The following is a 12,503-nucleotide window of genomic DNA, read 5'->3' as shown; positions in this document are numbered from 1 at the left end:
TCGCACATTTCTTTTAAATTTCACCCCCCTCCCCCGCCCGCATCCCTGTGCCTTGAACCTGTGACCCTAGTGATTGACCCCTCCACCTGGAGACAAAGCCTCATATTTTCCACTCTACACATACCATTCACAATCTTATAAACTTCCATCAGGCCATACCTGATAAAGAAACCAAGGATGAACAGCTTGTTTAAAAAAATCTGAGTGTAAAGCGAGCAACTAAAGGAAATAGCAAATCCAGTCAATATCTAAAAAGGAAGAATACTAACGTAAAGCCAAGTAAAATAGAAAATTTAGAATGTGAGTTTTAAGATTGAAATAAAGTTGGTGAGAATAAAGGAAAGTGTGATTAAATAAAAGAAAAAACATGGGGACAAAATAGGGAATAAAACATAAAAGATCCGAGACAGCAAAAGCAAAATGACAAAAAAGATACACTGCGGACGGTGAAAATAGTAGGAAACTGTTTTGAAAAAGTAATTATGGCATGAAAAGCACAGCTGTCAATAACTAATATGTGTGCCTGCTGCAAGTTTCCATTGGTGGATTATATGTAGGTAGCTAAAAGATATAAGCATTGTCACAGATTGGAAAAGTAGCATTTAAATGACTACTTTTCACAACATGATAAAAGAAAAATCAATGTTTGATGATCACAGACAGCAACAGAAATTGAGTTTAATTCTAGGTGGTGACAATAAATGGCAAATCTATGATGACAGTGAGTTCTATTTAGAAATGTGACTGTGAGATTAGTTTTATATTTCTTCAACTGCAAAATGGTGTCAAAGAAATTCAATAAATATCTTAAACGAAAGTGTGATGTTCAGCTAAGGAAACAACAGATAAGAACATTTAAATCATAGATATCACAACACTTAGACAGATGAAGGTATTTAAATTTATTCAAGGTGGGCGTTACTGATTATACCAGCATTCATCATCCATCCCGAACTGACCTGGGGGGATTGGTAGTGAGCTGCACTCTTGATCTGCTTATCATCAAAGACAGTCACTCTTACCTCATCTCTGGAGGTCAACAGCTTTGTCCATGCTTGGATCAAGGTCAGGGTCTGCTTTGCGGCAGTTAATACTTAATAGCTGTGTAAGTGTTGTTCAATAGCAGAGAATCCTCCTATTACTTTGCTGATTATCACAAGTGGACCAATAGGCTGATAAGTGGGCAGGTTAGATTTGTCGTGCTTTTTGACATACCTGGGCAATTTTTCACATTGTCAAATTACGCTACCATTGTAGTTGAAGTTGAATATTTTCTCTGGGGATGTGGCTAGTTCTGGAGTAGAGTCTTCAGTCCTATAGCTGGAGTGCTGTCAGGGTCTGTGTCCAGTGTCTTCAGCCCTTTCTTGGCATCCTTTGGAATGACTCGAATTGACAGATGACCTGGGGATTTCTGGAAAAGGCTGAGTGTCACAATTTACTCAAAAACTTTGGCGGATGATTGTTGGAAATATTTCAGTCTTGTCTTTTGCATTGATATGGAAGGAACTCCTTTATTCCCTCTGAAGATATTTCTCAAGTCTCCATTTCCTGTTAGTTGCCTAATTGTCCACCAATATTTACCAGTGGATTTAAAGGATTGCATTGGAATCTATTCTGGGGTAGAAGTGACCTGTACAAGAAGGACGGATTGCACCTGAATTGGAAGGGAACTAATATACTGGCAGGGAGATTTGCTAGAGCTGCTCAGAGGGATTTAAACTAGTAAGGTGAGGGGGTGGGACCCAGGGAAATAATGAGGAAAAAGATCAATCTGAGACTGGTACGGTTGGGAAAAAGAGCGAGTCGGACAGTCAGGACCGAAAGGAACAAAGCAGAAAACAAGATAGGACTGATAATTTAAACTGTATTTAGTTATGTGCAAGAGGCCGAACAGGGAAGGCCGATGAACTCAGGGCATGGTTAGGAACATGGGACTTGGATATCATAGCAATTACAGAATCATGGCTGAGGGATGGACAGGACTGGCAGCTTAATGTTCCAATATATAAATGCTACAGGAAGGATAGAAAAGGAGGGAATGGGGGCGGGGGGACAGGGGGGCAGAGAGGAGGTGGAGCTGTACTTAGGGAGGATATTCTTGGGAATCCAGGGAAGTTATTTGGGTGGAATTGAGAAATAAGAAAGGGATGAATAATAGGGTGGTTATGGTAGGTGATTGTAACTTTCCAAACATAGACTGGGACTGCCGTATTGTTAAGGGTTTAGATGGAGAGGAATTTGTTCAGTGTGTACAAGAAAACTTTCTGATTCTGTGTGGATGTGCCTACTGGAGAAGGTGCAAAACTTGACCTACTCCCGGGAAATAAGGCATGGCAGGTGACTGAGATAACAGTGGGGGAGCACTTTTGCGCCAGCAACCATAATTATGTTAGTTTTAAATTAGTGATGGAAAAAGATAAACCAAACCTAAAAGTTGAAGTTCTAAATTGGCGGAAAGCAAATTTTGACGGCATGAGGCAAGAATTTTCAAATGCTGATTGGGGGCAGATGCTCACAGGTAAAGAGATGACTGGAAAATGGGAAGCCTAAAAAAATGAGAGACAATATATTCCTGTTAGGGTGAGAGGAAAGGCTGGTAGGTGTAGTGAATGCTGGATGACTAGAGAAATTGAAGTTTTAGTTAAGAAAAAGAAGGTTTAGACAGGAGAGATTGAGTGAATCCTTACAAGAATATAAAGGAAGTAGGAGTATACTTAAGAGAGAAATGAGGAGGCCAAAAAGGGGACATGAGATAGCTTTGGCAAATAGAGTTAAGGAGAATCCAAAAGGTTTTTACAAATACATTAAGGACAACTAGGGAAAGAATAGGGTCCCTCAAAGATCAGCAAGATAGTCTATGTGTGGAGCCGCAGGAGATGGGGCAGATACTAAATGAGTATTTTGCATCAGTGTTTTCTGTGGAGAAGGACTTGGGAGATATAGAATGTGGGGAAATAGATGGTGACATATTAGAAAATGTCTATATTACAGAGGAGGAAGTGCTAGATATCTTGAAATAGATAAAAGTGGATAAATCCCCAGGACCTCATCTGGTGTACCTTAGAATTTTGTGGGAAACTAGGAAAGTGATTGCTGGGCCCCTTGCTGAGATATTGGTATCATTGATAATCACAGGTGAGGTACCAGAAGACTGAAGGTTGGCTAATGTGGTGCCACTATTTAAGAAAGGTGGTAAGGAAAAGCCTGATATCGATGGTGGCTAGGTTGTTGGAGGGAATCCTGAGGGATAGGATTTACGTATTTGGAAAGGCAAGGACTGATTAGGGATAGTCAGCATGGCTTTGTGTGGAAATTATGACTGACAAACTTGGTTGAGTGTTTTGAAAATGTAACAAAGAGAATTGATGAGGGCAGGGCAGTGGATGTGATCTATATGGACTTCAGTAAGCAATTCGACAAGGTTCCCCATGGGAGACTGGTTAGCAAGGTTAACTCTCATGGCATACAGGAAGAACTAGGATGCAGAACTGGTTCAAAGGTAGAAGACAGAGGGTGGTGGTAGAAAGTTGTTTTTCAGACTGGAGGCCTGTGACCAGTGGTGTGCAACAAGGATCGGTGTTGACTACTTTTCGTCATTTATATAAATGATTTGGATGTGAACATGGGAGGTATAGTTAGTAAGTTTGCAGATGGCACCAAAATTGGAGGTGTAGTGGACAGTGAAGAAGGTTAACTCAGAGTACAATGGGATCTTGATCATATGCGCCAATGGGCAGAGGAGTGGCAGATGGAGTTTAAATAAAATAAATGCGAGGTGCTGCATTTTGGAAAAGCAAATCAGAACAGGAGTTAGACACTTAATAGTAAGGTCCTAGGGAGTGTTGCTGAACAAAGAGACCTTGGAGTGCAGGTTCATAGCTTCTTGAAAGTGGAGTCACAAGTAGATAGGATAGTGAAGAAGATGTTTGATATACTTTCCTTTATAGGTCAGACCATTGAGTACTGGAGTTGGGAGGTCATGTTGTGACTGTACAGGACATTGGTTAGGCCACTTTTGTAATATTGTGTGCAATTCTGGTCTCCTTCTTATCGGAAGGATGTCGTAAAGCTTGAATGGGTTCAGAAAAGATTTACAAGGATGTTGGCAAGGTTGGAGGATTGAACTATTGGGAGAGGTTGAATAGGCTGGGGCTGTTTTCCCTGAAGTGTCAGAGGCTGAGGGGTGACCTTACAGAGATTTATAAAATCATGATGGATATTGATAGGATAAATAAACAAGGCCTTTTCCCTGGGGTGGGAAGTCCAGAACTAAAGAGCATAGGTTTAGTTTGAGAGGGGAAAGATATAAAAGGGACCTAAGGGGCAACTTTGTCATGCAGAGGGTGGTGTGTGTACGGAATGAGCTGTCAGAGGAAGTGGTGGAGGCTGGTACATCTGCAGCATTTAAAAGGCATATGGATGGGTATATGAATAGAAATGGTTTTGAGGGACATGGGCCAAGCGCTGGCAAACGGGACAAGATTAAGTTAAGATATCTGGTTGGCATGGATGAGTTGGACCAAAGGGTCTGTTGCCATGCTGTATATTTCTATGACTCCACACAGAGTTTAGATCCCTCAATTGTGGGATTATATTAGCCCTTCCTATTGCATGCTGCTTACACTGCTTGGCCTGTAAGTAGTCCTGTGTTATCACTTCACCTGGCTGACACCTCCAATGCCTGGTGCTACCACTATTATACATTCTTTCACTCTTCACTGAGCCAGAGTTGATGTCCAAATTTGATGGCAATGGTAGACTGAGGGTATGTTGGGCTGTGAGTTTGCAAATTGGAATTGAATACAATTCTACTGCTACTGATGGCCTACAACACCTCAGGGATATCTAGCCTTGAGCTGCTAGATCTGTTTGAAATATGTCTCTTTTATCATGGTGGTGTAATGGAAGATGTTAGACTCGCAGTCTTTAGGTTTCTTTTTCTATCTCTCACATCTCTTTCATAACATATTGCATTTGTTGGTTTTCCAATTTGTTTCCAAAAACTTGGAAATTTTGGAAAGTAACAATGAATCCATCCACTCTCCCCACAGGGAATACTGTTTTGACCTTAGGATGCAGTGCATCCGCTGCCATCAGTTTCTGAGTACTTCTTCCCTACTCGGGATGATTTTTTAAGTTCCTTCTTTCCTTTATTTTCACTTGATTTTCAATTATTCTTGGGAACTTTTTTGTATCTCCAATGTGAAGATGTACAGATACAACGTATTTTATGAAGTTTGTCATTTCCTTTTTTTGTTTATCATTACTAATTTCATCTTTAAGAATCAACACGGCATGGTGGCACAGTGGTTAGAACTGTTACCTCACACTGACAGGGACCTAGGAAATTAGGATTGGCCATGCAAAAGTAATTGCCCCATGATGTGTGGGTTAGCCATAGTAAAATTCCTCTACAGGGCGGAGGTGTGGGTCAATCTTCAGAGAGTGGTGCAGACTCAATGGGCCAAATTGCCTCTTTCTGCACTGTAAGGATTCTCTGAACATTTACTTGAGTTACGTATTTGCACTTTATACTTTTGTGCAAGCTCTTACTCTCTGCTTTATATTCATTGCTGGCCTGCTCTCATTCTGTTTTTTTTTCGGTCATCCTTTGTTTGTTTCTTACATCTCTGGGCCTCCACTAATCTTTGCAACAAATTTTTTTTTCAACCTTAACTTCCCTAGTTGGCCATGGATGGTCTCTTAAAATTTCTTTTTTTTGAGGGTTGAAATGGCTGCAACTGCTTGTCTATTGTTTTACACTTCCAATTTTTTTGTTTCAGTCCAGTTAGCCAATTCTGAATTTCATTCCTTTTTTCTATTTGGTTTTATGTCCGTTTTTAGGCAGCAATTTCAGACTTATGTTGCTTATCTCAAAATAGAATGGAAATTTTGTCATGTTATAATCACACTTACGGAGAGGATTTGGTACTCTAAACTCATTAATAAATCCTGTCTAAAGACACATTACTGAGTCTTTGGCAATTCCAAAATATCTTGCTCTCAGAAACTTTCCCAAGTATACTGAATGAACCCATCCTCTAGGCTATCTTTGTCAATTTGAATTGTCTGGCTTCTATGAAGGTTAAAATTGCACATAATTATTACAGCTTCTGTCCTGCAGTGTAACTACTGTTGCAGACTTATAAATTACTCCCATCAGTGACTTCTTGCTATTTTTTATCTTCACCCAAACTGTTTCTGTATGTAGATCCTCTAATCGAAGACAATTTCTCACTGTGGTATTGAGCTTATGCTTTGTTAACAACTACGCCACCTCCTATTCTTTCTTACTTTTTTTTCATGAAATGTCAAATAGTGTGAAATGTTCAGTGCTGAATCTTTGTGATTTAGTAACCATAGCATCTCTGTAATGGTTATTGTGTTGTACCCATTTAATTTTGTATTTTTACCATTTTTCCAACATTGATCCAGTTTGCTGGTGCACTCAAATGTTTGTATAGCCTATCCATTCCAAACACACCCTGCTCAGCATTACTTGTGATGCTACACTACCCTATTGCCTTACCATTGTGCAGTCATTTCTTAATTCACCCCGCCATTTGGTTTATAGCCTAGTTGTATGATTCTCCAGAACCTTGGTCTCAATAGGGTTCAAGTAAAAGTTATCACAGCAGTATAAGACCATAAGAAATAGGAAAAGGAGTAGACCATTTAGCCCCAAAAGTCTGCTCCACCATTCAGTAAGATTATGGGTGACTTGACACTCCTCACATCCACGTTCCTGCCTTTGCCCCATAACACTCAATGTGAAGGGTTGTCACTCTCAGCTTACCTCAGAATTCAATACTTTTGTTAATGTTTGACCCAAGACTGTAATACGGTCGGGAGCTGAGTGGCCCTGGTGGAACCCAAACTGGGCATTGCTGAGCAGGTTATTGCTGAGCAGGTGCTGCTTGATAGCATGGTTGATGACATTTTCATCACTTTATTGGCGATCAAGAGTAGACCGATGGGGCGGTTTTTAGCCAAGTTGGATTTATTCTGCTTTTTGTATACAGGACATATTTGGGCATTTTTTCATATTGTTGGATAAATGCCAGCATTGTAGCTGTACTGGAACTTCTTGGCTCGGGAGAGGCAAGTTCTGGAGCACAAGTCTTCCCAGTACTAATGCAGAATGTCACCACGTCCCAACTACTTTGCCTCCAACCGTTTCTTGATGTATGTGCAGTGAATCAAATTGACTGAAGACTGGCATCGAGGAGAAAGTGAAGGCTACAAATGCTGGAGATCAGAGTCAAAAAGTGTGGTGCTGGAAAAGCACAGCAGTTCAGGCAGCATCCGAGGAGCAGGAAAGTCGCAGTTTCGAGCATAAGCTCTTCATCAGACATGATAAAGAGCTTATGCTTGAAACTGCGACTCTCCTGCACCTCGGATGCTGCCTGACCAGCTGTGCTTTTCCAGCACCACAATTTTAGACTGAAGCTTGGCATTTGTAATGCTGGTGACCACTGGAGGAGGCAGAGATGAATTGTCAACTCAGCACTTCTGGCTGAAAATTCCGGCAAATTCTTCAACCTTACCTTTTGTACTGATGTGCTGGGCTCATCCTTCAGTGAGTTGTTTGATTGCCTACCACCATTCGCTACTAGATGCGGATGGGCGAGAGAGTTGAGTTCTGATCCATTGGTTGTGGGATCGCTTAGCTTTGTTATTACTTGCTGCTTTAGCTGTTTGGCAAACAGGTAATCCAGTTTGGTAGCTTCACGAGATTGACACCTCATGTTTAGCATGTGCTGTTGGTGCTGGTCCTGGCATCCCCCCCCCCCCCCCCCCCCCCCCCCCCCGCACTCTTTATTGAACCTGTGTTGATTCCCCAGCTTGATGGCAATGATTGAGTTGGGCATCTGCTAGACCATGAGGTTGCAGATTGTGCTGGAATACAAGTTTGCTGATGTTGATGGCCCACAGCACCTCATGAATGCCCAATCTTGGCCCATACTTAAACTGTGAAGCAGGATTGTATCCTGGGCAAGAAATGCACTGGACACATGACACAAACAGTATTCAGGTCAATATAAAAGTGAAGTAAGGATAAACTAATAGAATTAGTTTGCACTCAGTGACATTATTAGCAGCACAAAGTGCACTAAACACAAAAGGGATCAGATAGCTTGCAAAGATTAAATTTGTTTAGTGAAGTCAACAGCACTTTAGTGGAATACGTAATAGATTCGGAATAGTCAATATTCAAAAGAGACAAGAAAATCTCTTATACAAGACTTTATACAAATAATTCCTCCACTGTTAGCTCCAACAGCTAACATCTAGAAAATTGATTCCCTGGAGCTTTCACTGAGTTTATGTGCCTTCAATTTCATTGTTTCATCTTCCTGATTCACCAAATCAATTGGCTTCAAGAGAAGAATAAACTGCAAATAGCCTATGGAATAAGCAAGCTTTGCGCAGAATCAACTTTTGTTACACTCTACCTTTTCAATACTTTCCCTCTATCCACAGCATTTTATAAATGATGAAAATTCTGTTTCTGGCTTACTTTCTGTTTCCTAAGCAGTAATGATCTTTCTGTTCAATGCGATATCTTGTGAGTTACCTTCACAGACAAGGAACAAGCGATACATATATTGAGTTAAATCGCAGGAAGAGTGATAGTTTTCTTAAAGAGGCCATGTCAATTTTTGGTTTATTGACAACAATAAACTGAGAGTTCATATAATGAGATGTAACAAAGACAGTAATGTCTCTTCAGACTCCCGTGCCCCAATTGTGGACATACTCCTCATTCCATTTTCTCAATTACAGAGACCTTAATTTCTTCTCTTCCAATTGTGTATGAAGACCTCCAACGCCTCTCCTTCAGTGTATAAAGGCACCCACATCCTTCCCCATAACCACATACAAAGCCTCCACCTTTCTCTTGTGCAATGTGGCCACCTCTGAATTGTTAGATTTAACCCTATGCAGTGAGCAGCCCCCCGCCCCCGCCACCCCCATGGGCCCACTAACCACTGACCTTTCCCATGAATTCTCGACTCCGGACTTGCCATAAATCCCTGCTCCCATCCAATGACCAGACTATCAATGGAGCTGGCTGTAAGGTGGACTCTGCATCTTTTCATTTCAATTATGTCATGTGTCATGAAGATTGGCAAAGCTTCTATTCCAAACTCATTTTTACCTGCTTCTACAGTGCTCCCTCACTCCCTCCCTGCCCCATTAATGTCAGGCCAGTTGATCAAATATCACAGAAGAAAGCCACACAACTCATTATCCCATTCTGACATATAATGGATGTACAGTGGCATTAAATGAATATTTAAAGACCCAGTTATATATTGATAGGCAATTTTGTTACTTCTGCTGATATCATGTCGAATAATGAACATTTCTGTTTAACTGCATATCGGGTTGCACTTTCATAAAATTAAGTGAGAAACTGAAGAACGCAAACTGTGATTGCAAACTCAATAAATTTGTGACCAGTGGGTTCATTTTTTAAAATATATCTACTGGATTTTCCATGCTTGGCTCATGCTGAGTTTTTAATGATGCTGCTGATTGAACATATTGAACAGCTGGACTATTTTCCCACTGTCAGAAGATAATTGCTATATTGCCTTTTCCTTTAATGCTGTTCTCGGCTTAAATGCTTAAATCATATTCTGATGGACCGATTAAAATCAAGCTCTGTTTCCTTGCTACTAAATGGTGAAATAATATTCCAAAACTGTCATGGGTGAGCTAGAATGTTTGTGGAATTAGATTCTGAATTGCCTTTTTTATTCCTATTTTATCTGCTTTTCAAACTGTTGCATTGCACGGTTTAATGTCTGAACAGTTTTTTTTTTAATTGGCCACAATCTTGGCTCCAAAACAGATCATCATAAACAGCTTAAAAGATTAATGGGATTAACATGTACAAAAGGCTGAAGTAACCATTTCAGTCAGATGTAGGAGGGGATAAACCATCTCAGCATCCTTACAAAATTCCCAACATAGCAAATATCAATTTTCAGCCGATTCAACTCACTCCGCATTATTTTTTTAAAAATAGATAAGTGCAGAGGATACATCCCAGGCCATGGAGACCGAACAACATTCTGTCTGTAGTGATGAAGGTCAGCTCCAGAACTAGCTTCATCCCTAGCCAAGCAGTCAAACTACAGCCACACACAAGCTTCAAACTAAGAATATAGAAAATGACCAGGTATGCACCACCTCAAAACCGAAGCAAATTCAGTCAGGTTAATGACTGCATCATCAGTAAATTCTCAGTCATTAGTAGGTGATGGAAGGTGTTGCCAACAATGCTCTCAATTGACATCACCAATAATCTACTCACTGATGCTAAGTTTAGAATGTGTGCGTGGTCATGGTACAATCACCGTATTATTACAGTGCAGAAAGAGGTCAATCAACCCATCATGTTAGCGTCGGCGCTGAGAATAAGCAATTCACAGTAGCATTCTACAGTCTTTTCCCTTGCACATTATTTATTTTAGAATTAGAATTCCTACAGCCTGAAAACAGACCCTTCAGCCCAACAAGTCCACACCAACCCTCTGAAGAGTAACCCATCCAGACCCACTCCCCTACTCTACATTTACCCCTGATTAATACACCTAACCTACACATCCCTATAGGCAATTAACATGGCCAATTCATCTAACCTGCACATCTTTGGACCATGGGAGGAAACCAGAGCACCTGAAGGAAACCCACGCAGACATGGGAAGAATGTACAAACTCCACATAGACAGACGCCCAAGGCTGATATCAAACCCGGGTCCCTGACACTGTGAGGCAGCAGTGCTAACAACTGAGCCACCGTGACGCCCTTAAGCTACTATGTCAAACTAAATTATTTTCTCATAATTGTCCAGTTGGAACCGAAATTAGATATATTGTCACATGCACTCTGTGCATCTTTCAGACAGGACACACTGCTGTTACTGAGTTGGTGATGGAGGGAGTGGATGCTTTAGGATGTGGTGCCAATCAAGTGCCTGCTTTGTCCTGGATGGTGTCAAACTCTTTGAGAGTCACTGGAGCTGCACCCATCCAGGTAAATGGGGAGTATTCCATCACACTCCTGACTTGTGTCTTGTAGATGTTGGACAGGCTTTAGGCTTCAAGATGCACTGCTGAAATTCACCAAAGATTCTTAGACAGCATTTTCCAAGTCCATAACCATTTCCATTTAGATGCACAAAGGCAGCAGATATCTGGGATCACCACCTGCAAGTTCCTGTCCAATCCTTCACCACCCTGACTTGAAAATATCTCGCTATTCCTTCACTGTCGTTGGGTCAAAATCCTGGAATTCTCTCCCTTGGCATATTGGAGGTCAACCTACAGCACATTGACTACAGTGGTACAAGAAGGCAGCTCACTATCACCTTCTCAAGGGCAACAGGGGATGGGGAATATGACTGGCCTCCCAGCAATGTCTATGCTCCACAAGGAACTATAAAAAAGTTTTGAATATCTCGACTAATATTCCTCTAGCTCTTTTTCTCCCCAAGGAAAACAGTCCAAAATTTTCCAGTTAAGTCTCTCCAATGCTCTCACATCCTTCCTAATGTACAAGGTACACAACTAAATGCAATTCTCCAGCAGAGGGCAAACCATTTTACATACAAGTTCAACATAACTTCCTTGCTGCTTTAATCCATGCCACTATTAATTTCAAGTCTTTCTTAATACGAAATGACAAAACAATAGTGAAAAGGTTCTGTCTCAATCTGAATATTAGAATTTAATCACAGTCAAAGACATCTAAACTATAGAATCTCAATCAATCTGCCAAACCAAAGGATTGTAAGGTTGACTGTTCACCTACAAATGTAAACTCTACTGATAATCTTCAATACAATGCCATTATGTTCAACTATTTGCTCTTTGTGAGGACTTAAGAGACTAAACTGTATATCTTTCTATTAAAAGAAACTTCCTGTTTTTGAACTCCCCTCATCTCGAAACATGAATATGTATGCTGATTAGTCTATGTTCTTGTATGTTATAAATAATACACTCACTTGCTGTTGATTGAAGAAATCTCATTGATTTGGCACCTTTCAAAACATAAATTCATTTCGGGCTGATTGGAATAGAGAGTTCAAAGGACATTATTTAACTCATGATGTCTATACTAACACTGTACAGTGTCTCATTAGTCTGACCTTCTTCAAAACCTGGTAATTTTTCCATCTTCAAATATATATCCAGTTCCCATTTTAAGTTTTATTAAATATGAATTTTTTTTCATTATCTTAAAACGGTGCTCTGGATTCAATTTTAGCTTGTTTTCTTCTCAGAGACCCTATAAATTTAGACATTTCTATCAAATTTGTCTTTAACCTTCTAACATGATAAGAAGAACAATAATCTCAGTTGCCATTGTCTCTTTCACCCCTCTTGCCATTCTGTTATATTGTCTCTCCAAGACCTTTACATCCTTCCTTAAGAATGCACACGTAATAATCCAGCTGTGTGATATGACCAGTGGTTAACAATGG

Source organism: Chiloscyllium plagiosum, chromosome 2, assembly GCF_004010195.1.
Source record: "Chiloscyllium plagiosum isolate BGI_BamShark_2017 chromosome 2, ASM401019v2, whole genome shotgun sequence".
Classification (NCBI taxonomy): domain Eukaryota; kingdom Metazoa; phylum Chordata; class Chondrichthyes; order Orectolobiformes; family Hemiscylliidae; genus Chiloscyllium; species Chiloscyllium plagiosum.
This window is presented reverse-complemented; position numbering follows the sequence as displayed.